The following is a 27903-nucleotide window of genomic DNA, read 5'->3' on the forward strand; positions in this document are numbered from 1 at the left end:
GTAAGTGATGGACATATCAAAATAGCAGCTGGTTTTTCAGATTTTCGAGTGATTTATTCTCTGGACATCCACATACAGTGGGCACACAGTGGGCCCTGGAATTCCGTAGACTGGAGCACACTCCTCATTCCTCCTCTTCCGCAAGTAGCCCTCTGAGGCTGGACACCTAATGGATAAAATGAGCAAATAATACTTTCATCACAGTTCTTGGAACATCTGTGTTTTAAATTATTATATCACATAAAATATAACAAGCTCATGTGTATATACAATCTATGTACGCATAGAATCTACACGTGTGCTTGTGTAAGTCTCTGTAGGTGTGCACCATCTAGTACCAGCATCATCCCACTAAGTAGAAGTTCTCACTTACATTTCTACACAGAATCCACCAGATGAGAGAGTCTACGGGTTGCTCAGTATTCCTCGGCTACACTTCCAGGTCTTCCCAAACCTCCTCAGCATGAAGATGTCCACCAATGGCCCCTGGATGCTTTTATTCTTCCCCCAAAGTACTCCCTTCTTTGGAGCTCAGTTGTTCCACTAAACTGAGAACGTCCCAGATGGATCAGTTACATTCTTCACCTCTTTGGAAGAGCTGAACAAAGCTTTTGTTATTTTACTTGAGCTCTGTTTCTTCTTGGGGGGGGGGCAAGTTGGAGATTACTTGATAGGTTTTTACAAAAAGAATGAATGTGTGCATGGTCCCTTAAAAATGCATCACAAAAAATCGGCTCCTTATCCCTGAGCTTTGTCTTTTCTTACTGAAATGAGCCCATCCGTGGCTCCCTGCGGTCCCTCCATCTCCCTCTGCAGGGTTTATTAAGAATAATTGCTTTTTCTGTTGTTGTTGTTCAAGGCTGTTCGACTTCAGCAGTGAAGACACCATTTGTCCTTTGTGACCAGATGTGAGAGAGACCTAATCCATGTTTGGGCCAACACGTATTTGCACTGAAACTCACCTAAACCATAAAGCAAGCGACTTTTAAAGAAGAAACTCAAGAAAGGCAGCCCTTGGCCCTGGTTCCGCTACAGAAAATGGTGCAGGGCGCCTGGTGCAGAGCTAACACTGAGTGTGTTTTTGTTGACTGACTGAATAAATGAGATCCTCCAGGTATCTTAGTTTAAAGCACACGATCTAGAACTTCCTGGAGACCTGTCTGATGATTCTTCCCCACCCCCATCTGAAGGAACTGCAATAGAGCTACCCGTTTACTCTTCAAGTAGTAGCATTTTTGAGAACTGATTTTAATGAATAGCGATAATAGGAAATGAATCGATGGATCATCTCATGCACCTCGATGTTTCAATGTTAAGAAACACTGACTGACTGAGTTTTAAATATCTTTCTTGTGTGCAGTCTCATTTCTTTTATAAAACGAAAAAAAAAAAAGTGAAGATATCAGGTGTTCTCCACCTTAAAAAATCATAAATTCTGAGTGAGTGAATTCAGGGAAGTTGAACTGTGTCTAGTCTTAACACTTTATGTTTTAAATTGGGATATTTCTACACCGAGATACGAAGAACAAGCCATTATCACTTTCTATTAGTACCAGCCCCTTAGGCAGGGCCACCCCTGGTGGAATGGACCCTTGAACTCATATAGACCCATCCCTCTTTGCTCCTCCACTTCAGCCTGAAGACTTCACCCACGAGGCCTTCTTTTGTGTCCCGTGGAACGTGGTCCCCTAGCACCGTTCAACTCTTTCCTCCCTAAAGAAGACTACGGTCTAGAAGGTTCCATTCAGTCTCTGTTGATGGAAAGACCCTGGGAAGAGAAACAAATACAGTAAGACATGGTTCACAAGGGCCATGGCCTCATAGCACCAGGGTGCACTGGAAGGCGGGGGATCGGGTGGCCTCCACACTTGGCCTATTGAATTTGGAATCAAGAAACTAAAATTCTAGGTCCAGTTCTATCATGGACTGTGAGATCTTCCTCCTCAGTCTTTAAAAAAAAAAATCACTCAAAACTCAGTGCTTTAGATGACCCCAAATAACATCCAGTCTGACTCAGAGAGAATCGGCACTTTCTAGAGCAGTAGGCTTCGATTTCTTCGATGGAACTCTGTTTGCATAGTCTGCTGCAGATCATTTTTTAAAAATGGAAATAAAATGAGATGAACCGGCCCTGGCCTCATTGTTATCTCACTCCTTGGAGCCTCTGTGCCCAGCATCCAAGGGACATGTCTTGACTTTGGTCCTCTCGGAAACAATGACATTCTTGATGGGAAGGCTCAAAGCAATTTCTTCCATCTCTAGTGTTTTCATTCTTTTGATGGATTAACATCAGTTGCTATTAGTAACTGCAGGAAGCCAAAGCCAATCCCAAGTTAACACTGCGAGACTCTCCCTCGCTCTGCTACTGGAAAACAAAACTTCAAAAACAAGCCATCAGGTAAATTTGCAAAGTGGAGGATAATAGTGGGTTCTGATGGTCGCAGTCAGCCTTCTGGAAATTCACAGAGCACTTGGTCTGCGGCGCCAGAAACTCACTCCAGCTGGTTGACAGAATGGGAAATGGTCGTAGAGTGACAGGGCTTTTGCTTGGAGCACGTTAAACACAACGCCACCCACAGGAGGGGCTGGGACTGCAAGCTGAGGTGCCATCAGGAGCTCAGGCAACTCCTCCCTCTGCTCCTCTCCGGGACCACACGTCTCCTGCTGGCTACACGCCGCTGGCCACGCCAGCCCCCGGGGCTGATCAGCTCCACTCGTCCACATGCATGGCCCAGTCTAGATGGTCTCTCAGACCCCCTGCACCTTGGCTGATTGCTTCCGTTCTTAGGACTCAATTCACCATTTCTACAGGGGCCCAGCTTAGGCGCGGGACCCCAGCCAAGGTACCTAACCAGCCAGGACCAGTATTAGGGTCACGTGGGACTTAAAAGAGATTCCAAGACATTTATTCTTCAATCTGAGGTGCTTTTGAAAATAAAGACCAGTGAGATGAATAATAACAACCGGAACGAGGTCACAGCGCGGCCACAGCTCAGGAACACTAGGATGTTTGGTGTCCCTAAAATTGGAAAGACATTTCTCTCTCTCTTTTTTTTTTTTTGAAGAAGTGGAAAAGGAGTGGACAAAAAAGAATCAAGGACATTTATGATACCCGCAGCCAGGCTCTCCACCCCCACACACCCCCACCCCACAACCCTGAAAATATACAAAGTACGATTTGTTCCCTAAGCACCTTAGGGGAATGGGCTTTTCCTCCCTGAGGAAACCCTACCCAGGTCACTGCTGAGACCTAGGAAGACTTTGTAAGTGCCGAAAAGCCTCGGAATTCTTGGAAGGATTTTCTGTTAGACTGAGATTACCCATCCGACTGGGCTCCCTACCAACAGCCCAAATGACCAGATTCAACTGTATCCTTTGTGCACATGCCTAGTTCCCCATGATGATCCTTTGAATTCCACCTACAGCGAACACACAAATAGGCCTGCTTCAGAGTACTCTTAAGAGTGCCGTCTACTACACATACGTCGTATCTGCTCACTCTAGAGAAATTAGAAAGCACAGTTAGGCAAAGGAGGGTATAAATAACCCATCATCTAGCCCATTCTGAGCTCATTTTATATGCACAAGTGCAGATATTTTTAACTGAAGTTAGATTGCTTTTATTGTTTTGTGACTTTTTTTTTAACTCAGTAGCATGAGCATCTTTTAACGTATCCTTTCAAACTGAAGAAAAGGAGATTCTGATCCAGGAATATTTGCCAATATTTATTGTGTCTTTCCGTGTTCTTTTGCTGTGTTCATTTATTTAACCTTCACAAAAAGACTCATAAGGTGGGAACCATTGGGATCTTTCTTCTGTAGATGAAAGAGCACAGAGAGGTTAAGCAACTTGCCCAGAGTCACAGAGGTAGAAAGGGTTAGCCCCACGCCAGTCACAGAGCACCCTCGTCACCACTGCGCTGTGGGCTCTCAGTTCTCTGGGCTCCAGTCTTTCCTCTCATTTTGCTTTTGGAGGCAGGGAAAGAGTGAGGGAATCACAGAGAGGAGAAAGCAAGAGAGGGAAGGAAGTGCAGGGTGGAGAGTGAGGTGAGGGAACAACGTAGAGAAAAAGAGAAAGGAGAAGAAAAGAGAAATTAACGTAATTTGGAAGTAAACTATCGGCTTGAACCCTCGTGAAACTGCCGTTATTGTACGACAGACACAGTTGAACACAAGCCATTCCGTAGAGCTCACTTTATTAAACTCCATCACCAAATGAAATGCGCTTCACTGTCGAGTAGTCATTAAGGGAAAATATATCGACATGTAATTAACGTTGGGACTTGGCTTGAAATATTAATTAAGAAATTAAAGTGCTGAATGTCTGAAGCCCCTCCAGGGCCCCACCCTGTTGTTATTTATGTAGGAAGTGAGTGGCAAGCCCCAGGATCTACATTTAGCAAACGCTCCTGGTGATCTGATGCACACCCAAGTTTAAGAGCCACTGACTAAGGCAGGCAGAAGGCTGCAAGTGAGAGAACTGGACATTGCGGCTCAGCAGGTGACTATCTTGCTCCTACAAGCAGGCTTTGTCCTTCTTTTTATGCACTGTATCTGTGTTTGGGCTGATGAGTCACCAAATAAGTAGCATGTTGGTCTGTGGAGACGATGGTGGGTTTATCCATGTAGGGGGGATTTCTAACTGTGGAATACAACCAAGAGCTCAGTTGAGCTGGGTACGATAGAGCAGGCCTGAAATCCCAGCAGCTAGAGAGGCTGAGACAGGAGGATTTCGAGTTCAGTGCCAGCCTCAGCAACAGTGAGGTGCTAAGCAACTCAGTGAGACCCTGTCTCTAAGTAAAATGCAAAATAGGGCTGGGGATGTGGCTCAGTGGTCAGGTACCCCTGAGTTCAATCCCCCCCCCACCAAAAAAAAAAAAAGAGAGCTCAGTTGAGTTTATCTGAAAAAGTATAAGCTCACCAGAGTGTCTTGGTAGGATTATGTTAGACAGATAGTCACTCAGTTATTCAGTTACTAAGTTCTTACTATATGCTCAGCATTATAGGTGATGGGTAGGATACACTGAGATACTGATATATTCCTTCCATGGCTTGTGTGTTGGCACAAAGCAGCACTTTAACCATAGCACATCATTTAACCATTTTGTTACTTATTCAGTCGATTTATGATTACAATTGTTAGAGTGTTTCTTTCCCCAAGTTAGTTATAGGGCTTATAACACACACACACACACACACACACACACACACACACACACACACAAACACATTTTAAAATATACATTTGATGTCTACTCTGATTGAGGAAGATGTTGTTTTCAGATATGCATTTATGATTTCTTGCCCCTGGAGTTGATCGAATTAATCATCTTATGTGTTTCTGAATTAATTGACAATCTAGTAAATGAATATCATATCCACAATGTTGCTATGAACTGTTTGCATCTTTAGAACAATATCCCTTCATTTACGGCAATTCAGCAATCTAGATTTCTTACTATATGACTTACCTCATTACTATTTTGTTTCCTGACTCTTTGCTCCACAGGCATTACTGTTGGGTATCGAAATCAAGCTCTTGGCTAAAGAAAACAATATAGTAATCAACACACAGTAGGTGGCCAGAAAATAGTATTAAGTTGAAACATATGTTAGGCCATCTAAATACATATGTAATATAATATTGTACATAAATAATACAATATTTATTATATTATACTTTCTTTATGTTTATGTTGTTTATATGGAATTTTCCTTACTGAACAAATATTTAAAGTAGAAGAACTACATTAATGACTCTACAGGTCTCTTAATATTTTTGGCTTGAATTCATAAAGGTATTCTTGGTTCCAGGAATTTAACATACTTCATCATTTCTATTGGAATGTTTAGGAGGTAACTGACTATTTTTTTTATCTGTATGATAATAATAGTGGTCTACTATTACAGAAAAAATGAAAATGAATTCTAGAAATTCATGCCTCATACTTTAGGTTATGGATTTAAGTTACATATCAATAGCACAAAAGAGATAGTAGACATTGTCCTTACCACAGGGCCTCCTTGACATTAAAATGCTCAAAACTTACTGTCTTATAAGCCTGGAACTAAGGTGAGTCAAAAAGCTTACTTACTTTGGGATAAAATTTAAGGGCATTCCAAAATCTCATTAATGAAGATGAATAATCTCATAATTCAATATTTTTCAAACCAAAATTAATACCAAAAAAGTCATTATAAATAACACACTAAAATTTCACATAAAGACAACATTCAATCCTGCATTTGTACAGTTTGGCCCTCTTATCTCACCTGAATCCCACTCCTGAGAAAAATAATGCACACTACTAAAAAAAAAAAAAAAAAGCATAAAACACTATGGAAAAAAATAAACATATTCTTAAAAACCCAAGTACAACTTCTGTAAATATGGTCATTGAAACTGGGATCTCAATGGACAAGTTAGATTAGACACAGTTGAAGAAAGAATTTGAGAACTAGAAGATAGACCTAAGAAATGATCCAGAATTCCATACAGAGGTTTTATAATGTAAGGAACTTTGAGATAAGAGAATAGAATATTTTTTAAAAGCCAATGTACACAAAATCATAGGTTCTGAAGAGAGAATACATAAATAAAACAAAATAAAGACAATATTTGAGGTGGAAATGGATAATAGCTTTCCAGAGATGGAGAAAGACAAGATTCCTTAGATTGCAGAGCCACATCAAGTTTCTAGGGGATGACAAAAATAAATTCCCTCATGAAACAAATGAACAAACAAAAAATAATGATTTTATCACAATTTTAAAGTATTAATGAAATTATACCAACACCAAAGTTAAAATCTTACAAATAGAACAATATTAATAACATCAACTGTTAACTAATGATATGTATTACTTTTAAACTACTATTTACTGAATATTTATTATGAATCAAACTCTAAGTTCTGTACTTTTACTACTCATTTGATCCTCATAACAAGTATATGTACTATTATCCCACTTTGCAGATGTGGGAGTTAAGGCACAGATAGAAGAAAACTTATGCAAGTTCTCACAGACAGTTAAGTAGTGAGCTGGGATTTGATTCCACAAAGTCTCATTTGGAAGCTCAGGCATTTAATCACTGTATTCCACTGCTTCTCAAAAAGACAACTATTCAAAAGAAATCACAAAAAGACAAATTGTTAAACACATGGAATTACATTCTGAAAGCAGTAAGACAAAATCTCAATCTAAATTTCTATACCCAGCTAATGAGTAGGAGCAATAAAGACAAACAGGACAGAGAGTTTACCACTCATCAAACAGCTGTATCCCAAAAAAAGGAAATGGAACCCAAAACAATGAGCAGGATACAAGAAACGACAGTAAGCAAAGAAATCTCTAAACATATTGATGAATCTAAACAAGTATTCATAACAAGTTAACTGGTGAGAGGTGATTCTAAAGAGAGCAGACTAAAATGTTAGCAAACAAAATTATGAAAGATGAGTAAATGGAATTAAAGCATTTGATTCCCTTGGACTCTTCAGAAAAATAGCTAAAATATTAGCTTTAATGAACTTTAGACTGTTATGTCATTACACATTAAAATTATTTCAGAATATACAACTTCCTGAAGAGTAGAATGAGGGAAAAAACAGAAAATATAAAGAAATAAAATAAAGAAAATTTACCTACTCTAAAGGAAGACAGGAATAAAAAAAAGAAGCAAAAAAAGCACATTAAATAGAGTAATAATAATAACAATATATGCCAGACATTTGTCAAAATACAATTTAATCAGAATAAAGATACATGAATTATATTTTTAAAATGCTAATCAAAATAAAGATGTTCTAATTAAATAAATTCATATGAAATATACTTAAAATGAAACATTATTAAGAGGTAAGAAAGATTATTATATATCAGAAAATATAATACATTTGAAACAACAAGCACCAGTAATATAACCCCAAAATATTAGATTGAACCATATGTAATGATCAATGTAGAGCCACTTTTTGACCTAAAATAAAAGTCAATAGAATTATGGAAAAATGAATTTTTTAAGTGTGACTTTAACATTCGACTGTCACAAACTAAGTGATCAAAATAAATAATAATCTTGGAAAGTTAAATAACAAAAGAACTTGATATGATTCACATATTTAGGACATCAACTCTTGGATGATCTGCATTCTTTTCAAATTTCCAGGGAATATTGTTAAAAACTGAAATACGTGGCCATAAAGGACATTTCAATAAATATCAAATAATCGATAAAACCTGGAATTGATAAAACCATACTAACCTCAATACTTTAAAAAGAGAGCACATTTCCTAAACAAGAAAGGGAGAGAAATAAGACAAAAATACTCTTGTTTGTTTAGAAAGTAAAAAAATGATTTTAAGTTGCTCATAGGTCAAAAATAAATCATGATTGAAGTTATAGATAACACCAGGCTGGTTGATCATGATCCTGTTTTCCCCATTTAATCCGGTCAGTGTGATTTATCACCAGTTGATGCTGCTAAGGTAACACAGTGCGCTTTAGGAGCAGCAGCCGCGAGATGCCGAGAAAACTGTGAATTCTTAATTAAATTGTTTACTTATCCCACTCCTTTGTCCACTGCTTGTGGGTCTGGATTTCATCCAGTCTGTCCTCCATTGCATTCCCCAGAGTTCAGGGAGGAAGTTTCCCCTTGACCCCTTACAGGGTGGAGTGCTTCTCACACATCATCAGAGACTCCTCTCAAAGAAGCTGCAAATGGTGGACCACTGAGAGAGCTCTCATGGGGAACTGTCACTCCAAAATGCCAACGACTTTAACTTACTGCAGATGGGCTTCCCCAGCCCCTAATACCAGCTCTGGGCAACTCCAGCAGCCTCCATGGTTGACACAGCTTCTCTCCCCTCCTCACAGATGTGGGCAGATCGGATGGTCTCCTTCGAGTTCCAAGTGAGAGATGCATGCAACCGTTGAAAACAGGAGATGCCCCCAAATCAGAGCAATACAAACGAGAGCCGGGGAACACGTTCTGGGTCGCTGGCCATGCTCCAGTGACCCAAGCAAATCGCTGCCTTAAAATGTCACATGTGTTAAGACACAAAGGAGAGAGCCCTAGTAGGAAGAGCTCAGCTTTGTTCTCCAGGACTCCACGCCACAAAAGCCCAGAGATTCCACCAACCACATCCTCCCAGGAACCTCATAGTGTCCACATGCCAAAGGAACCTCAGGAGAGGGGTCTAGAACGCGGGAGAAAGGATGGAGAGGGATTCTCATGAACCCTGGGGTTTTGTATAAAGGCTAAAGTTTGAGTTTGGACACCATCCTAAGAATGCCCCATTGAAGTATTTGGAAGAACACCCAGTGGAGCCAGAACTTGAGGGCATGGGACACCACCAGGTAATCCGCTCACCTCCCCCACCTCACCCCACCCCACCTTTTCTCTTTCTCTCTCCCTTTACGTCACCATGGACAAACTCAGAATTCGGTTAGACCAACCTTCCCAGGGTAGAGGGTTTGGCCAATGGTCAGCCAGTACTGTCACAATGTGAGCCGATGAAACGTTTCTTTCCATATTGTTTCTCTTTAATGTGGTTATGCTAAAAAAATGACCCAGTAAGTAAAAACAATGATTACGTTAGATAAAATTCATCCACTACCCTTACCACGACTCCGGCTCACAGGGGAAGATCCAGAGTGAGGGCCAGTCTTGTGAGAGAGTTGGACAGAGGTCGCCATTTACCCAGAACCCTGGGGGGTTTAGAAGCCATGAGCTTCATTAATTTTTATAACCACCTGCTTCCGCGGGAGCTTCCCGTCCCCCTGATGACAGACAAAATGTAAAATTGCCCCATTTAAGTGAGAGGTACCTTATTCTGCTCCTGTTGGAAGCAGTTCACTCTGAGGTTAGCTCAGCTTCACTGGGTAAATACCCCGGATTCCAAGGCTGTTCTCCCCTCTCGAGGGGCCACCTTGCCCACCACCCCTTCCCAGGATGGTATCTGGATGCAGAGGGAAGTCCACATGTCCTTCCGTAGGTCCTCAACTACAGATGGGTCTTGTCCCTAAATGTCCCTGGCTGGTGTGGCTAACTGTTCCTTGTGGGTGGGCTTCTGCTGCTCAAGTCCACGGCCCCAGAGGCCCCTCAAATCACCAGGCCTCTGGGCTTTGTGGCCCTGACCACAAGCTTATGCCAGGACATCATTTAGGTGACCTCTTCCAAAGAGGACAGGACCTGGCTGTTGCACCATTTTCCTGTCGTGGTGGACACCGCGGAGAGGCAGAGGACAGCCCAAGACCTGTCGACCTTCCCTCAACCAGCTGCAGCTTCTGGGAGGGTTTCTTAGGCCTTGTCCCTCCTGGCCCCACTTCTGGAGGACTGGGGGAAGAGGAAGTCACTCCTCACGACCCGGCTGAGGTCCCATCTGCCCGCTCAGCTGGTCTCCTCCTCCTGTGCCAACGGTTTCCGTGTCCTCTTCCTACCTGGTGGAAGTTGACCAGAGTCTCGCCTTCTGCACTGGCTCATCTTCTTTGCTTTTCCACCTGAGTCGTTCTGATTCTCTACACAGTGCTGAACCCTGCGTCAGCAATGTTTATTTAAGATAAGCCCAAATGGTTTTGATAAAAGGGATTATTCATAAAGACATCGGAGAGCTATAGGAGCACTCCAAGAAACCGCACAGCAATAGTTATGGGCACACCCAAATAGACAGCAGTGAACCCCACTGTAATGTACAATTACAATGTTAAAAATAAAGAGAAAAATTTTTAAAAAAAAAAAAGAAACAGGACAGAGCCGGTGTAATCATCACCCACCCCAAGCTCCAAGACCCGCTGATCTGAGGAATGTTACCAAACCCAGAAGGAGAGAATGTGTGGAGAGGAGTAGGCGCATTCACAGAATCTTGGAAGGCTCAAGGTCGCTGCCCCTCAGGCAAGGAGGTAGGCAAGGGATTAAATACTGTCATCATTATCCGCACCCTTTTTTATTGATTCTTTTTAGTTATTCATGACAGTAGAATCCATTTTGGTAAAATTACACATGCATAGGTTAGATCTTATTCTGATGAGGACCCCATTCTTGAGGATGCACATGATGGTGAGATTCACTTAGATATTTTCATAGATGTACACAGGAAAATTACATCAAATTCATTCCTATCTCTTTTCCTATTCCCATCCTCCCTCCCTTCCCTTCATTTCCCTTTGTCTAATCTACTGAACTTCTCTTCTTCTCCTTCTTTCCTTTATTGTAGCTTTCACATATCAGCAAAAACATTCAACCTCTGATTATTTGGGATTGGCTTATTTATTTAGCATGTTCCATTCATTTACTGGCAAATTCCATAAAGTTGTTCTTCTTTATGGCTGGGTAATGTTCCATTGTGTATATATACCGCATTCTCTTTATGCATTCATCTGTTGAAGGACACCTAGGTTGCCTCTATAGCTTAGCTATTGTGAATTGTGCTGCTATAAACATTGATGTGGCTGCATCACTATAGTGTGCTGATTTCTAAATTCTTTGGCTACATGCTGAAGAGTGGGATAACTGGATCAAATTGATGGCTCCATTCTGAGTTTTTGGGGGCACCCTCCATAATGCTTTCCAGAGTGATTGCACTAATTTTCAGTCCCACCAACAATGTATGATCATACCCTTTTCCTCCACTTTCTTGCCAATATTTATTGTTGCTTGTATTGGTAGTTACCATTCTGAGCAGAACGAGATGAAATCTCAGTGTAGTTTTATCTTGCATTTCTCTAATTGCTAGAGATGTTGAACATGTTTTCATATATTTGTTATCAATTCATATTTTTTCCTTTTTAGAAGGGTCTATTCAGTTCTTTCGCCCATTGGTTGATTGGGTTATTGGGGGATTTTTTTGGTGTTGAGTTTCTTGAATTTCTTTGTATACCCTGGAAATTAATGCCCCACCCAAGGTACATGTGACAGAAATTTTTCTCCCATTCTTTGGGCTCTCTCTTCACACTCTTGATTGTTTCCTTTGCTGTTTATTTTAATGCCACCCCATTTATTGATTCTTGGTTTTATTTCTTGCTCCTTAGAAGTCTTGTTAAGGAAGTCAGTTCCTGATCCACTATGTTGAGGTGTTGAGTCTACATTTTCTTCTAGTATGTGCAGGATTTCTGGTCTAATTTCTAGGTCTTATCTGATCTACTTCACATTGATTTTTGTGCGAGGTGAGAGATAGGGGTTATCTTTCATTCTATTACATATGGATTTCCAGTTTTTCCCAGCACCATTTGTTGAAGAAGCTATCTTTTCTCCAGGGTATGTTTTTGGTCCTTTGTCTAGTATGAGGATACCATATTTATGTGGGTTTGTCTCTGTGCCCTCTATTCTGTACCATTGGTCTACAAGTCTATTTTCATGCCAATATCATGCCACTTTTGTTACCATAGCTCTGTAGTATAAATTAAGGTCTGGTATTGTGATACCTACAGCTTCGTTTTTTGTTTTTCCTCTGAGGATTATTTGACGATTCTGGGCCTGTCATTTTCTCAAATGAATTTCATGACAGCTTTTTCTATTTCTTTTTGCATTTCTCTAATTGGAATTAGAGAAATGCAATTTCTACATTGGCATTTTGATGGGAATTGCATTGAATTTGTGTAATGTTTTTGGAAGTATGGCCATTTTGACAATATTAATTCTACCTATCTAAGAACATGGGAGGTCTTTCCATCTTCTTAGGTCTTCTTTAATTTCTTTGTTTAGTGTTCTGTAGTTTTCATTGTACACATTCTTCACTCTTTTGTCAGGTTAATCTCTAATTTTTTTTTTTTTGAGGCTGTTGTGAATGGGATGGTTTTCTTAATTTTTCTCTCAGTTGGATTCATCATTGCAGTATAGGAATTCAACTGATTTATGGGTCCACATCCCTTTTTTGAAAGAAATTTTTACTGGTGGATTATGATGACGTATAATAGAGGGATTCATCATGACATATTCGTCCGCTCACGTAATTTGGTCAGTGTCAGTCATTCTGCCTCCTTTTGCCTTCCTGATGAAGCCGTCCATCGGCCTAACCCAACTGGACACCAGAGGCCAGTGAGCCATGGACATGATCCAAACACGTCAGCACCAGGAGGCAAACAGAAGGTGCCCTGTCAAACACTTCCCTGGAAGGGAAAGGAACAGTGGAGCAAGTATAAGCAAGTATGAAAAAGAAAAACTATGCTATTTTTCAAAACTGGTAGCATTTGTCTGTCTTTGCTATCAGTGTCCATCTAAGTATCCATGGGGAAGCCCGGGGGTACCAAAATACACAGACACCCAAGTCCTTCATACAAAACGCCATCCTATTTGTGGGAACGACACATATCTTCCCGTGTATATTAAATCATCTCTAGAGTCCTTATGATAGTTAGTTCATGCAAATACTATGTAAATAGAGGATTTAGTATATTGTCTAGGAAATAATTTTTTTAAAAAAAAAAGTATATAGATGTTCAGGAAAAACTCAGTTTTTCTCCCAAATATTTCAGTCTGAGGTTGGTTGAATTTGTAGGCCAAGAACGTTTGTATACAGAGGGCTGTCTGTAATGTGGACCATGAATTAAATGCTCATCCAACACGTCTCAGTAAACAGCACCTCCGTGATGCTCGTTGCTCCTCCAGTTAAACTTGGGAGACATTATTAACTCTTCTCCCTCCTGTCATACTCCCGCGTAACCACTAGCAAATCCTGCTGAAACCAACCCCCAACTCTATAAAATACCCAACGCTTCTCTCCGTCTGCTGATACCACATGGTCCAAGTCATCTCTTCCTGCCCCAGAAGAATCCGTCCTTCTGTAGGCTGTCCACAGACAGCTGCCGAAGTTACAGTGAGTTCCAGTTCAGTGCCACTAATTCGCAAAGTCGCCCGATGACGGTGAACAGGGGCCAGCACTGAGTCTTTTTCTGTTTGCCAAGCACTGTGGAAAATCTTTTCTGTTGATGTCATTTAATCCTCAAAAGGTCCTTCTGTGGGGATAAGCCTTATTGCCATCTCCATTTTACAGATGGAGTGTCTGAAGCTAAAAATGCTCATTTTTCCAAAAGCATACGAGCTGGTCAACAGTCACAATATCAGATCTAAGACCAGGTTGTCTTCGGGGAGCCAGGGAGGGGAGTAGAGACCTGGAAACGACCTGTCCTCGGAGGCCACTGCCCAGGGTCATCATCTGGAATGGTGGGAATCCTGTTTTAATGGAACTGATGTTGCAAGAGAAATTGCCAACCCACGTCGCATAGGAGAGTTTCTCCATTTTAAACCCTGTTCAATTTAAATTTTTAATTCAGTTTGGAAAATGAGTGTGTGAAAGTCAACACCCCCAGGAGTTTCCATTTTGCAACCTTTGCTAGATTAGAACAGGTCCAAAACCCACCGCATCCTTCCAATACCCTCCACCCAAGATGACCATCCCAGAGTTGCCAGCCCTGAACAGGCGTCCCCTGTCAAACCGACAACCCTCTGTTCGCAAGCCTGATGATAATGACATGATAAACCATTGGTGATTACCAGCATGGATTAAGTACCATGCTAAGAACCTGACATATGTGATATCTTCTACTCTTCACAACAAGCCTGAAATTTACAGATGTATAATTATCCACTGGGGTCAAAGACATGACGTCACAAGGCTTAAGCTACAAAATAGAAAATAGCAGAGCTAAGGACTGAACTCAGGCCTCTCTGACTCTCAAAATGTAAGCTTTTTCTACCAATGGCAGAGGACTTTCACCCAGCAGGACCTTGAGATTCTAGATGCACAAATCAAAAACCCACTGGGAAAAATCTGTTCTTCCACATCAAGTCTCAGTGATGAGGTCCAAATAATGCATTTCTCTTTGCAGAATGCTAACTGATCATCCGACCATTATGCTTCCTAAGAGCCCCACGGATACCTTCAGAACTCCAAACAGAAGAAGAGATAAGCAAAGCCAAGAGCAGGGCAGGCCTGTGGAAAAACAAACAGGATCTGCAGAAACAAATCGGCTGTAGAAAGAGCTACAGGGGGCCCCAGCTGTTTTTATTTTGATTTACAGAGAGAACGTCATGTTGAAGAGTAGCTTTTTAAAAATGGGCTGCCCTCCTTAGAATGCAAAGGACACTCTTCAGTAAGTAGATCGTACCGTCTTCTGAGCACAAGTCCGTCCTTCTCTCTTTGAATCATAACCCCCATCCTCTTCCTGGCTGTTTTAGCCACCCCCTCAGCACAAGCAGCCTTCTAGCTCCCACATGTCAACTAGCATGTAATTTGTAATATGGTCACCAAGTCTGGCCGGAGAAGAAGTGGCCGGCCGAGGAGAAAAATCTGTGATTACATATTTCCATGTGCGATGTCATTTGCTGGATTTATTGCCAACCCTAAAATTGTCTCCAGTTTCCCAAACGCTGGCTGTTTCCAGCTCTACTGCATGTTCTTTCACATGTCCCTATTGTGATTTTGAGAGGTCTAGAGGCATAAATTAGAAGGGTTAACTTTCAAGTGATGTTTTGCCAAAAGACGTCTTTGCTTCTAGGGAGTGCTTAGGAACAGGTCTCCCCAGTTAATGTTTCCAAGATGGGTTTCCTTTCACCACCCTCCCACCAAACAGCCCTTCCTTCCCTGGGACCCCCGCCCATCCACCATCCACACCCTAGTTCATGCCAAAACACTAGCAGCTCCCTCGTCTCCCCCTCCCTAGCCCCTCAAGCCAACGTGTCAGCAACCCTTGTTTGTCAGTGGTGCCCTAAAAACCTCTTTCCACCCCTCCCTCCCTCCAACTCTCCCTCTCTCCTCTCCAGTGGTGCTCTACCAGCACCAACCACTGCTCCATCCTGCACCCAGACAACCAGCTCCTACCCCAGCCTCTGGCCAGCCTAATTTTCATAAAATGCAAACCCAAACATGACATTACCCTCCAAGTCTCTACCACCCCCCACCCCCGGCTCCTGCTGCTTTTAGGACAAAGTCGAAGATCACAGCCACTTTCCATGTGACCTCCTAGCCTGGCTCAGGCTTCTATGCAGGCTCACCTCATGCCATGTCCCCCACCCTCTGTCCACTCTGACCCCACTGGCTTTTTCTCATCCTCAAATATGGCAAGCGCTTTGACCGTCTGAAAACCATGACGGCAGCCTCTTCCTCGCAGGAGTACCCCATCCCCAGCTACTCTCAGTGGTTTATTCTTATTCTCCAGGTCTCAGCTCCATTTTTCCCCTCTAAGAGCCTTTTCTGACCACCCAGCCTAAAGGTGGTCCTTGACAGCTACTCCCTGTCCCGACTTCCCTTCTTTCTTTCCTTTCTAGAACCTTCCATAAACTACAATTACGTGACTTTTATATTTACTGTCTTTTTCCTACTGTGCTCAAGACATCTAGCAGAGATCCCGAGGCATAATGGCAAAAATAAATAAATAAACATTGAGTGACTGGAGCCCACAGTCACCAAGTGATGCCTTCAATAAAGCACACATCAGAGTCAAAACAAGAGGTGTCGCCGGCCTGTGCATGAGAGCAAGCGGCCGGATAAACTTAACGGAAAAAAAAAAATATGCTTTCTGTTAAGATTAATGGAAGATATTTTCTAACTGATTACATGGAGCTGGGAAGGGGGATGCGAAGGTAATAAACACGTTTAATTTGAAACAGATGAAAATCTGGCCAGTTCTTCCCTGTTTTCTTGACTCAGGGCCTTTTTTTTTAAAAAAAATTGTCTTTTAAAACTTTTATGAGTATAATTTCTAAGCATCAGAATTTGTCCTGGTGAAAGGCACTGGATGCCCGGTCCATCTTGACAAGGCCTGGCTTAATTGAGTCCTGTGGGCTCATTTGCATATCCGCCAGATACAGGAGGGAGCTGGTAATGCTGAGCCACAGCTTTATGGACCAGAATCCCAAAGTGAGCAAGACACTTTCAGATCCTTGAAGAGGGCGCTGGGGAAATGTATAATAACACGCTCATTGAATATAGATTTCCTTAAAGTGCCAAAATGTGCCTTGGGGTTGTCAAATTCACCACTTGCTGGAAAACTTGGAGGAAATTAATGAATGGAGAGAGCAGATGTTTTTCCAAGCTTAAGAATTTTGTTGGCCTAAAAATCTGCCCAGCTACACATCACCGTGAGGTTCATTAACGCCTTAAGCTGGGCCTTTTGAGAGGAGCAAGAGAAGTAGACGGAGGTTTCAGGAACCACAACTTCAGAAACCAAGCTCAAGGTCATAAAAGAAAAATGAGACTCTCTCTCTCCCTCTCTCTCTCTCTTTTTTAAATCTGGATGGCATGAAGAAAATTTCAGAATTCTGTCCAATATCCATGAAGATAATTCAATGACTGATGTTCCCATTAAGGGTCCAGTAGGGACTCTGGTATTTCTAAATCTTTAACCATTATCTTCTAATGATTGCCTTTAGGATGCTGGTTTTCAGATTAAATTTCTTTTGTTTTTTGAGGAAAAAAATTTAAACCCATCAGAGTTGTTACCCCTGAGTATTTCTGCAGAGAGGGGAGCCACAATGCCAAAGCCAAGCCATGTCCTGCTCTCTGAGCCCTTAACTGATCCCAGGACACTGTCAACCAATCCCAGGCCCAGCCTTTACAGAAGGACCTTCTCGTCACCACCGTGAATTTGGGGCTGACTAAAACGCTCCCCCAGACTGTCCTCCCCCATAGTTAATATTCTGGGTGTTTTAGTCAGCTGTTCACTATGGTAACCAAAAGGCCTGAAAAGAACAATTGGAGGAGGAAAACTTTATATGGAGCTCACAGTTTCTGAGGTCTCAGTCCATAGATGGCCCCCTCCATTCCTCTGTGCCCAAGATGAGGCAGAGCACAGAGGCAGAAGGGCATGGGGAAGGGTCTAGAGAGGAAGCAGCTCAGGATATGGCAATCAAGAGAGTTCTGCTCACCAAGGTCAAAATATGTGCCCCAAAGGCATGTACCCGGTGACCTCCCTCCCCCCAACCACACCCTGCCGGCCTAGGTGACCACCCAGTTAATCCCTATCAGCAGATTGGCTTTTTGATTAGGTTAGGGCTCTCATAACCCAGTCATTTCACCTCTCAACTTTCTTGCATTGCCTCCCACGTGAACTTTTGGGAGATACTTCCTACTTAAACCATAACATTGGGATTGATCAGAAGGAATCCAGACTCTCCCTTCCCCTTAGTTAATATTTGGAATCTTCCATTTTTGTTCCTCTCTGTCTTCACCCAGTAGTTTGCTGTCCACCCATCAAATTGGGGCAGGGCATCTGCCTCTTGCAAGATCCAGTGCTGCGTGTTAGAGACCCACTGTTCGACCGGGGGCCAGAATGCCTGACCTCGCGGGGCACATGCTCTTCTTACAGCAGAAGGTGGCGTGAGAACGGACCTGGAAGCACAACTGGTCATTACTAAAATGAAGGTACTTGCCCGGCTCTAGGATCCAGAGGAAGGACAGGGCTCTGTTCGCCTGTGGGAGTCAGGGGGGATCGTGGACAGCGCCCTGAAGGAAGTGACAAGTGGACATTCCCAGGAGGACGGGGAGGTGCTGCATTCCCACCAGAGGGAGGGACCCAGGCCAAGTCCCAGAAGCCTGAGGGCCTGAGGCATTTCCCAGGCTCAGGGTGGTTCTGCTGGTGTATCAGCGCCAGGGGAAGGAGTGAAGACCGTGCAGAAGTGAGCAGGTTCCGGTCAGGAGGACTTGGAGGGGAGAAGAACTGGGTGCTTGAGAGTCCCCGAGGAACTGTGTCATAAGTCAAAAAATAATAATAATTGACATGATGTAGGGTGGGGGCAGAATCTCACCTGCAGATGATGCTCTACCCACAGAACAAAAAGCATGGTGTCCCCACGGGAGGCCTTAGTGTGGGTCACTATCTGACTGCTCTGGAGAACACGGTCACACTCTTCTCCTAATTGTGTTCTGCAAAAAAGAAAGAAAGAAAGAAAGGAAGGAAGGAAGGAAGGAAGGAAGGAAGGAAGGAAGAAAGGAAGAAAGAAAATCTGCCGAGAGCATCAACTTCTTTTCATCCAGGTTAAATCATTCTTCATGAAGCTGGAGTCCAGTGCAACCGGGGGACTGTTCCATTCTTCAGACCCTCAGAACTAACGGTGGCGGATTCCTTCTCTGTTTAGAGTTCCCCGTGAGAGGAAGAGGAAGAACAAGAAGCAAGAAGACCCACCCGAAGACCAGCACCCGCCCCCCCACGGTCGGTCACTGCAGAGGGAGGAGGGAGCCCCGGGCACTGAGAACGGAGCTAAGGAGACAGGAGACAAGGCTCCCGAGGAAGGTCCTTCTCCCGGCAAAACGGAACCTCAGAAAGATGCAAAAGGTAAGGCCAACCCGGGCCACTGTGTGCGTTGGCTTTTGGTTGCTGCAACCAAAATGCCGGTCAAGAACAACTGAGAGGAGGGGAGATTTACTTTGGCTCGTGGTTTTAGAGTTCTCAGTCCACAGTTGGTGACTCCACTGCAGAAACATCATGGCAGGAAGGCATGGTGGGAAAGGCTGCTCAGCTTATGGCGGCCAAGAGGCAGAGAGAGAGAGAGAAGAAGGGGCCAGGGACAGATATAGTCCATGTCTCCAGTGACCTCCTTCCTCCAGCCATACCCCACCTGCCTCCAGCTACCACCCAGTGGTTCATTCGAATTATTAATCCATCAAGTGGATTAATCCACTAATGAGGTTATAACCTTCATAGTCCATCTTTTTGTTTCTGAATGTTGCTGCATTTCCTAACACGTAAGTTTGGGGAGGAATATTCTAGATCTGAACCATAACAGCCACAGACCCAGGCCCAGTGCACTTACAGGCATCCTTTGGGCTTATGAAATGGAGCTCTGAAGCTGGAGCCTCCCAGGGCAAGGGCAGAACTGACGTCATAAGACAAGACTAGTTCATGTATGTTGTTCAACGGTTGTAAAAAGAAATCTGCAGAGCTGCAACTGAACTTCTGGCTCAGAAACTGATTTTCACATTTAGGTGGTATCCAGCATTGGGTCACAGTGGACTGTGACCAATGTATTGTCACTGTTTCTGCAGAGTTGGGCTTTTCCATCCTGGACCTCGTCTCCCAGCCCATTGAGGTACACACCTGAACCCCAGGAACACTCCAATAAGACAGGGAACAGACACTAGCCAACCAGTGTCTTTTCAAGTATGAGGATAGAATCACCCAGAGCCAGCAGTGGAGGTCTTCAGAGGACAGGGCGGCGTCCTGCAGCTGACACACAGAAGACAACTGAGCTGGCTGATGCATGTCCCCACCTCACCTCCTTCCTCCTCTTGTAGATTTTTCCCTCCGGTCCCCCTCCTCTCGTCTCTTCCCCTTGGCCTTGCTTGTGGCTCTGAAGCCCTGATTTGCCACCCTGGGCTAAGCACACAGAGGATCTGTATGGTCGGTGCAGAGAGCTGCAGGAAGTCATCTCTGCATTCCCAGGTCTTTCTCTAGCTAGAGAAAATCAAAATTCGTGCAAATACGTGATGCATCCTCTAAGTGTGCATAGAGGGAGAGAAGCCACGGGATGCTTTTAAGGTGAGAAGTGATCTTTAAGCCTCACATGCTAATTGGGAGATGCAACCCCTCCGATCATTAGCAGAGTTATTACCTGCTCCAGGCGCTAACAGGAGTGACAAATTGCAGCTGCCAGAAGGGAATCATAAATTTTCCCAGCTATCTCCAGGCCCTGGTTGCAGAGTCGGACCGAGTTTTGAGTTAGTCAGGTGCTATGCATTTTTTTTTTTTTTTGAAAGTCACGGTTGGTTCTGACTTCCCAGCTTGAGTCACGTTCTGGCTCATGAAAACTGTGGACATGTGAACGTGATAAGGAAGAACTTAGAAAATGGATTTTTTTTTTTTTTTGCAAAGCCCCAGTCTTCCTGCCGAGGACTGAAACTAGTAATTAAGGAGAATTGTAGGGTAAGGAGAATGGAGAGGACAGAAGTGGCACACGTGGAAGAGAAGAGAGAGGAGATGGTCTACCTTAGGATGAAAGCTTTGGCTTTGAAGCAAACAGTGCAAAATCTTCCCTGAGGACAGAGTTCAGAAGAGATGTCAACTTCAAAGGCTGCGGGGAAAACTCTTGACCCTTGCCTGTCCCCTGTCAGACGCTCTATGGGAAATCTCCCAAACAACCTGCACAGCCACATTGACTCTGGCCTATTCTTCCAGCCGCCCCAGTTTGTATTTCTCTTCAGTTCTGTCCAGAGATCAAAGCAAGTTCCTTCCCTATTTCTTAACCTCCATTTTGGGCATTTATGCAGAGTCAGCTAATTGTCAGGAATAGTCATTCTTACACTGAACAAATATCCATTAAGCACCTACTGTGTGTCGGGCGCTGTTCCAGGTACTGAAAAGATATCAGTGAATAAAACCGATGAAGATGGTCAAGGACACTAATGCAGAGCACACCTAAAGGGCTCCATTCCCTTCTCCGAGCAATGTTAGGGGAGGGGGGATTTGAATGCCACTCCCCCCACCCGGGTGGTCCCATCTGGAACAAGGCAATCATCTCAGGAGAAGGTGAGTGTCCGCTTCCTAAGAAAGCAGGGTTTTGGAACTGTCTATCCCAGGAGCCTGAGCTCAGAATGTACAGCCTGCCCCCGCTCAAGCCTATCTGCTTCTTATTTTCCTCCCACTTGAAAGTGAATAGACTTTCCTCCCATCTAGGGTTTCTACCCACTTCTGACCCTGAAAGCTCAGGAAATTGCAAAGTAAATTTTCCAGCAGATACTTTAACCAGTGTCAGGCAGCCTCCCATAGCCACCACCGTGCCCGTGCTCCATCATGCAAGCCCAAAGCACCACAGAGAGCAGGAGGCTGGAGCGGTGGCCTGCTGGCCTTGGGGGTGGCCCGCTGCAGAAGATAGGTTGAGTTGCATCATCTGATGAGGATTCCTAAGCATGCAGGAGATATCCACAGATGTGAAAAAAAAAGACTCAAAAATATTTTAAAAAGAAATAGTTTTGCTTGGAAATGTGTGGTTTCCGCAGCAATCTGGGGGATCCAAGCTCAGAGAATAGTGAGAGTGACTGAGCAAGGAATCCACAGCCCTCCCTAGCCAGAGCACCATGGGTCACAGGCCGTGGAACCACAGTCCCTGCATGTGATCTGCCTCTGCTTGAGGATACCAGGCAATTTGGAAGATTGTCGGGAGCTGCCCTGGATGCAGACACCTTTAAGTCCCGACGCACCAAGTTCTGAACAATCACTGCCTTCCGTCTGGCACAGCAGAGCCAGGTCACCGTGACTTGGGTGTTACCCAGCTCAGATAACAAGGCACGGCTCCTGGAGTAGATGTCACCTGCTGAGGCTGAGTTACACTCACCTGTTCCTTTGTAATCCTACCCCTGTGCCCTTTGGGGGATAGAATATTCCATGGAACAGCCAATAAAACCCGGGTTCAAGGCCTGCTCTCTCTCTCTCTCTTTCTCGCCTCCTTTGTGGCCTCTCCGTCAGCAGATCTGTCACAGAACCCAAAGAAAAAGGCCTTCCCCTGTCTCTATGTGAGGATTTCGTGCCCGCCCGGTTCACCTGGAGTGACCCTGACTGATTGAGTGGTGTGTTGCGACAGAAGATTGCACATCAAAGGGAAAGTCCGCTCCAATTTGTCCAGAGTCAGGAAAACACATCTTTCAGACAACATTGGGCAACTGCACATCCTGTCCAAACATGCTAACTGGGTCTGGGTGGCGTGGCAGACACGACTTGGGTTTTGTTGTTGTTGTTCTTTTTTTTTTTTTCCACCTGAAAGGAACTGAAGACTTGAAAATAAAGGAAAGCAGGTAGCTCTGAGGCTCAGAGAGTGAGCTGTGTGGCACGTGAAACTCGCTGCAGGTCTTGGTGCCCTGGTCTTCCATGGTGCAGAACGGAACTCACAACACACACAGCATCCGGGAATCAAAAAGTTGGGTGAGGGGCTGGGGTTGTGGCTCAGCGGTAGAGCAGTCTCCTCGCAGGTGTGAGACCCTGGGTTCGATCCTCAGCACCACATAAAAATAAATAAACAAAATAAAGATATTATGCTCATGTATAACTGAAAAAAATATATTTAAAAAAATTTAGGTGAGATTTTTTTTATTAGGTCTTTATGGTTATAGGGGAGCAAGATCTTCAAGGTTATAGTCTGACCACTTAAAGCCTGACACATAGTAGGTGCTAAATAACTGTACAACTCATCAACTGATTCACCAAAGAACCCCACACAAGAGCACATTACTGGATCCCTGTGCCAAGTCCAGCAAGAGGTAGTTCAATCTGCACTAAAGTACAACGAGGGGGGGACCTTCTGCCGAAATGGGCCCCTGTCTCTGGCAACTAGGGCTGTGAGTGCTGTAGACAAATCCAAACCCCCTTCCAGAAGCTTCCATCACAGGTCCCAATCCCACTCACTGGGGTAGAGCCAAACAGTTTGATTCCCAACTCTACAACGCAGCCTTTCAGATGTGGAAAACAACTGTCCTGGCCGCGGCAGTGGTGCACGCCGGTAACTCCAGCCGTTCGGGAGGCCAAGGCAGGAGCATCGTCAGTTTGAGGCCAGCCTGGGCAACTTGGTGAGGTCCTGCCTCAGAATAAAAAAATAAATAAAAAGGGCTGCAGATGTGGTGCAGTCGTAAAGCACTACGGGTTCAATCCAGGAAAGGAAGAAAGAAAGGAAGAAAGGAAGGAAGGAAGGAAGGAAGGAAGGAGGGAGGGAGGGAGGGAGGGAGGGAGGGAGGGAGGGAGGGAGGGAGGGAAGGAAGGAAGGAAGGAAGGAAGGAAGGAAGGAAAGAAGGAGGAAAGAAAGAAGAAGGAAGATAGGGAGGGGGAGGGGGGATAAAGGGAGAGGGGGAAGGAGGGAGGGAGGGAGGAAGGAGACAGAACTGTCCTGTCCCCCACTGAGCCCTCTCTTCTTCAGGCTAAAGACGTAGGATTACTTCCCGCACATGTTAACACTTGACAGTTTACCAAGTGTTTTCAAATGCTTGGGGAATTTACTTTATAAAGCACATTTTTTATATCAGAGAGAAGTGAATTTGGCCTGGAGGATAAAAAGGAGGAGCAGAGGAAGAGAAAGGCACTCCCTCCACTCAGCAGTCTGTCTGGAGGAAGGCAGCGGGGGCTGGTAGGTGGCTCCGTGACCCATCAGAGAGCCGGCATGCAGAGCTTGCTGCTCCTCCTTAATCTCGTGTTGACAAGATGGCTGCTCACCCTGGTGCTTCCCAGGCACCTTCCAGGCAGGAAGAGGATGACGGTGGCTGCAGGAGGAATTCTGGGCACTTCCTATCTATGTACAAGAAAACAACCTCTTTTCAAGCCTCCCCCCCCACTTTCCCACCAAAGGACTCTTACTTGTCACCAGCCAGAGCTGTCGAGCTCATTCCAACTGCAAAACCCTGGCGTGGCTTGGGCTGGGAAACTCAGGCTCCGTCCCAGACTGGAGATGCTCCTGCCGAGGAAGGCGGGGGAACAGGTACGGAGCGACAGGGCTGCCCGGGCGCTCTTACTCCTGATCTGTAAGAAGAAACAAAGGTGGAGGAAGGCAGTGGCTTCCTCAAGGTCACACAGCTGCTGACGGACACCCGGCCAAGTTCACACCATGAGCAACCGTGAAGCTCACCTCCCAAACACTCACGATTGGCCCTGGCGGGACACCCCTGGCCTCTGCGTGAGGTGGCAGGGTGGTGACCGGCTCCCTGAGAACCCCTCAGAACCCACGTCTACTCACAAACACCATCCTCCGCCTCCTCCCAGCAGAGCCAGGTCCCACCAAGAATCCCGGAGGGTCCCAGAGGAACCAGATCCCCAGCTGTCTGTCTGTCTCTCCGCTCTGCGTCTCTGTCTCTCCCTCTGTCTCCTTAACAAACCAGAAACGCTGGATTAAAGGGTACGTTACTACTGGAGGTCACGGAGAGCCTGTCTTTCAAGACGGGTAACTACAGGTCTCCATCCTGCATCTGATCAGGAAAACAGGCCAGCACCCTCTCAGCTGCAGCCAGGCAGGTGGGTGTCACCACGGGACCACAGCCCTGGGACAAGAGCCGCGTCCTTTTCTTTAGCACTCAGCAGATTGGCTCCCAGTCCTGATAAAAGCATTCTCCTGTCCTTCTCTCCCTCCTGAGTTACAGAGGGACAGCTGGGGACCAGAATCTGGGAGGCAGCCTTTCTCCCCCCCTGTGTGTCTGGAAACCACAGGTGGGACACGCAGCAGCCCCGCCCCTCACAGCACTCAGCTCCCAGGTGGAGTCGGCCCGGCCACGGCCCACGTTAGAGCTTACAGAAAACCAGCGAGCGGGCGGGTGACCCTGAGCTTCGTTTTATAAGGGCCAGAGCAAGTCCTGTTTAACAGCTGACTGGTCCATTAGCCTCTCCGCATCGCTCTCCCTTCACTCGTGGGCTGACGGTTTTCTTGCTGCATCGCAGATGACCACCCATTGGGTGGCTTAACACCTGTTTATTCTGTCACGGTTTCTGTGGGTCAGGGATCTGGGCACAACTTCGCTGAGCCTTCTGCTGGACGTTTTATTTGAGACTCCAAGCTGTGGGCAGGGTCCACTTCCCTGCAGCCTTCCATCTCTCCGTGGCTTGCTTCTTCAGGGCCAGCAGGCTTTGAGACCTGGACTCTCTTTTAAAGGGCTCATCTGATTAGGTCAGGCCCACCCCGGATACACCCGCTTTGGTCACTTTAAAATCAACTGATTAGGGTCCTTAGTGACAAAATTCCTTTATCTTTTCCATCCTGTAACACAGTCCCAGGAGCCATAGCTCATTGTAGTCGCGTACAAGAAGAGGGGATCGTCTAGGACGTGTACAAGGCGGGGCAGAATGGTGGACCCATCCTACAATTCTGCCTCTCGTACCCTATAAAAGGAAGACCCTGATTGACCCATTCCCTATGGTTGTTGTGAAGGTTAAATAAAATGCTGAATGTTACAGGACGAGCCAGCGAGCAGCAGCCACTATAATTACGTCAGCATTTTGAGCATAGCACCACATGGCAGGCTCCGTGCTAGGAGCTGGGGATTCAAAAAATAATAACCCAAATCTTGCTTGAAAGGAAATCATGACATTTCTCCAACACTAATCATTCCCTCCCAATTCAAAAGTTGGCAAAAAGCAATAAAGCTTTAATCCAACCAAATAACTTTTCAATATACACACTTGGGATTTTCTTGGCTTATCGAAGCCACTGGCAAAAGTAAAACATGCTGACTCCAATCAAATACTGTAAGCCACGGGATTATCATTTCCACCTTCCAAAGCCCCCAGTTTGCCTGCTGGGTCGCACGTGGAGGAGAAGCTACAGGGTGAGTGTCATTACTCCAGCGCAGGTGAACTCAAATTCCAACGCGGTGGTGTCTTGGCTCCACTTCCCGCTTATGGATCCCCTGGGGGAGCTTGTCCAGGGTGCCTCTCACCCAAACTCAGGTGTGTGCAATCGCACCTGTGCACTCGCATGCTTGAAAACCTCTCAGGAGATTCCGACCTACCACCAGCGTCAAGAATTGCTGCTCAAGCCAAAACCGGAGGGTTCCCCAAGGGTCTGGAAACGTCATTCCCCTTTAAAAGACACAGCTGAAGGCCCAGTGAGCCAGAGAGTGAGCGGAGGTCACACATTTTCCCATTGACTTTCAGCAAAGAGGTTGGAATTCAGCACATGTCTCACCTGTCAAGCCACCATCCTGGTGGGGGGGGGGCACTGCTGCTTTCTACAGAGATGGCTCTTCTCTGGGTGGACGGTGGCTGAGTGGCACTGACAAAAGACGAAAGTCACCATCTACCCCCAAAAGCTTCTGTTGTTCAGCATGTTTTCTTCTCACTCACTCACCGTCCCCCTCCACGTTTGAAGCACCCACAGCGATGAGTTGAGCTTCGTGGCTGGGTGCTGTGGGTTCAAAGGTCAGCCAAACTGACCCTAAAAACTCCCTAGTGCCATGACACACAGATGTCCTTCCTGCACCAGAGGAGACGTGGTTTCAGTGTCAAAGGCATGGAACTGATTTTGAGCTTCTAAGCCATCTTTTTTTCTCCATTTTCTATGATTATGTGTATCTCTCTAGGGTTTAATCACTTCCAGAGAACAGCTGCTCTCCAACTTCCCCTCCTTCTCCTCTGGAAAAAACAAAAAGAAAAATTATTACCCAGGATGGGAACTTAGAAATTGCCAACACACCCAGGTTGTCTCACAAGGATCAAGAGCCAGCTGGAGCCCTGACCACCTCCCTCTTCTGCCATTTCCAGGAACCTCCAGTTCCTCCCTCCCTCTCTCTCTCTCTCTCTCTCTCTCTCTCTCTCTCTCTCTCTCTCTCTCTCTCTCTCTCTCTTTCTCTCTCTCTCTCTCTCTCGGATCCCACCAGGACTAATTGCAAACTGACTGAGAGGGCTCTGCAAACCCCAGGGCAGCTGGAGTCCTCTTTTAAGAGGATGCTAAGCCAGTGGCAGCCTTTGAAAAGGGAAGACATGTGTCCTCTGGTATCATAAAATGAAGACTGGATTTGGCTTACCAGGGAAGTCCCCCCCAACACACACAACATACCTAGTATCTACAAGGACTGAGATGCAGACAGTGGGAAGGAGACCAGAATTCCCATTCAGAAGAAATCCTCTGTGCAACCCTCGCCCATGGGTTTGTTTTGTTAACACTGATGGAGAATCTCCTATGCACAAGCTGTATTAGTCCACTGCCCCCCAACCCCCACCAATGAAAAGTTTTACAATAGCAGAATCCAACCCTGACCTCAAAACTAAGTGTTTTGGCAGCTGCTGCTGCTGCCTTCTGCCCCGCCCAAAAAAAAAAAAATCATTCTGAGTTACTTTTTTTTTTTTTTTTTATACCTACCAGTCACCCTGGGGAAGCTGCTCTATGAAGCTCACTTCACTCTCCATTCTTAATCTATTCTTAATATTGTCAGAAGAGATGGGGATCCCATGCAGGAGCCCCGTGAGCAAGCCCAGCCCCATCTCCCCCTGACCTTAGGAAAAAAGAA

The 27903-nt window shown here is 45.1% G+C and overlaps 1 long non-coding RNA gene across 10 annotated transcripts; it reads right to left on the minus strand.

Annotated features, from left to right (window-relative positions):
• Positions 1 to 29: 29 nt before the first annotated feature.
• On the minus strand, positions 30 to 27903 carry LOC120884054 (uncharacterized). Of its 10 annotated transcripts, XR_013435979.1 has the most exons (8): positions 27453 to 27643; positions 25195 to 27028; positions 23330 to 24430; positions 22266 to 22918; positions 18744 to 18861; positions 5472 to 5543; positions 374 to 1768; positions 30 to 166 (listed from the first exon to the last, which is right to left on the minus strand). It is a non-coding gene; the product is annotated as an uncharacterized LOC120884054 (long non-coding RNA). The 10 variants fall into 10 exon arrangements; XR_013435980.1 differs by lacking the exons at positions 30 to 166; positions 374 to 1768; positions 5472 to 5543 and adding an exon at positions 10539 to 18327 and having other exon boundaries at positions 27453 to 27630; XR_013435978.1 differs by lacking the exons at positions 30 to 166; positions 374 to 1768; positions 5472 to 5543; positions 18744 to 18861 and adding an exon at positions 24645 to 24773 and having other exon boundaries at positions 21884 to 22918; positions 27453 to 27635.

Source organism: Ictidomys tridecemlineatus, chromosome 3, assembly GCF_052094955.1.
Source record: "Ictidomys tridecemlineatus isolate mIctTri1 chromosome 3, mIctTri1.hap1, whole genome shotgun sequence".
In the NCBI taxonomy this organism is placed as follows: domain Eukaryota; kingdom Metazoa; phylum Chordata; class Mammalia; order Rodentia; family Sciuridae; genus Ictidomys; species Ictidomys tridecemlineatus.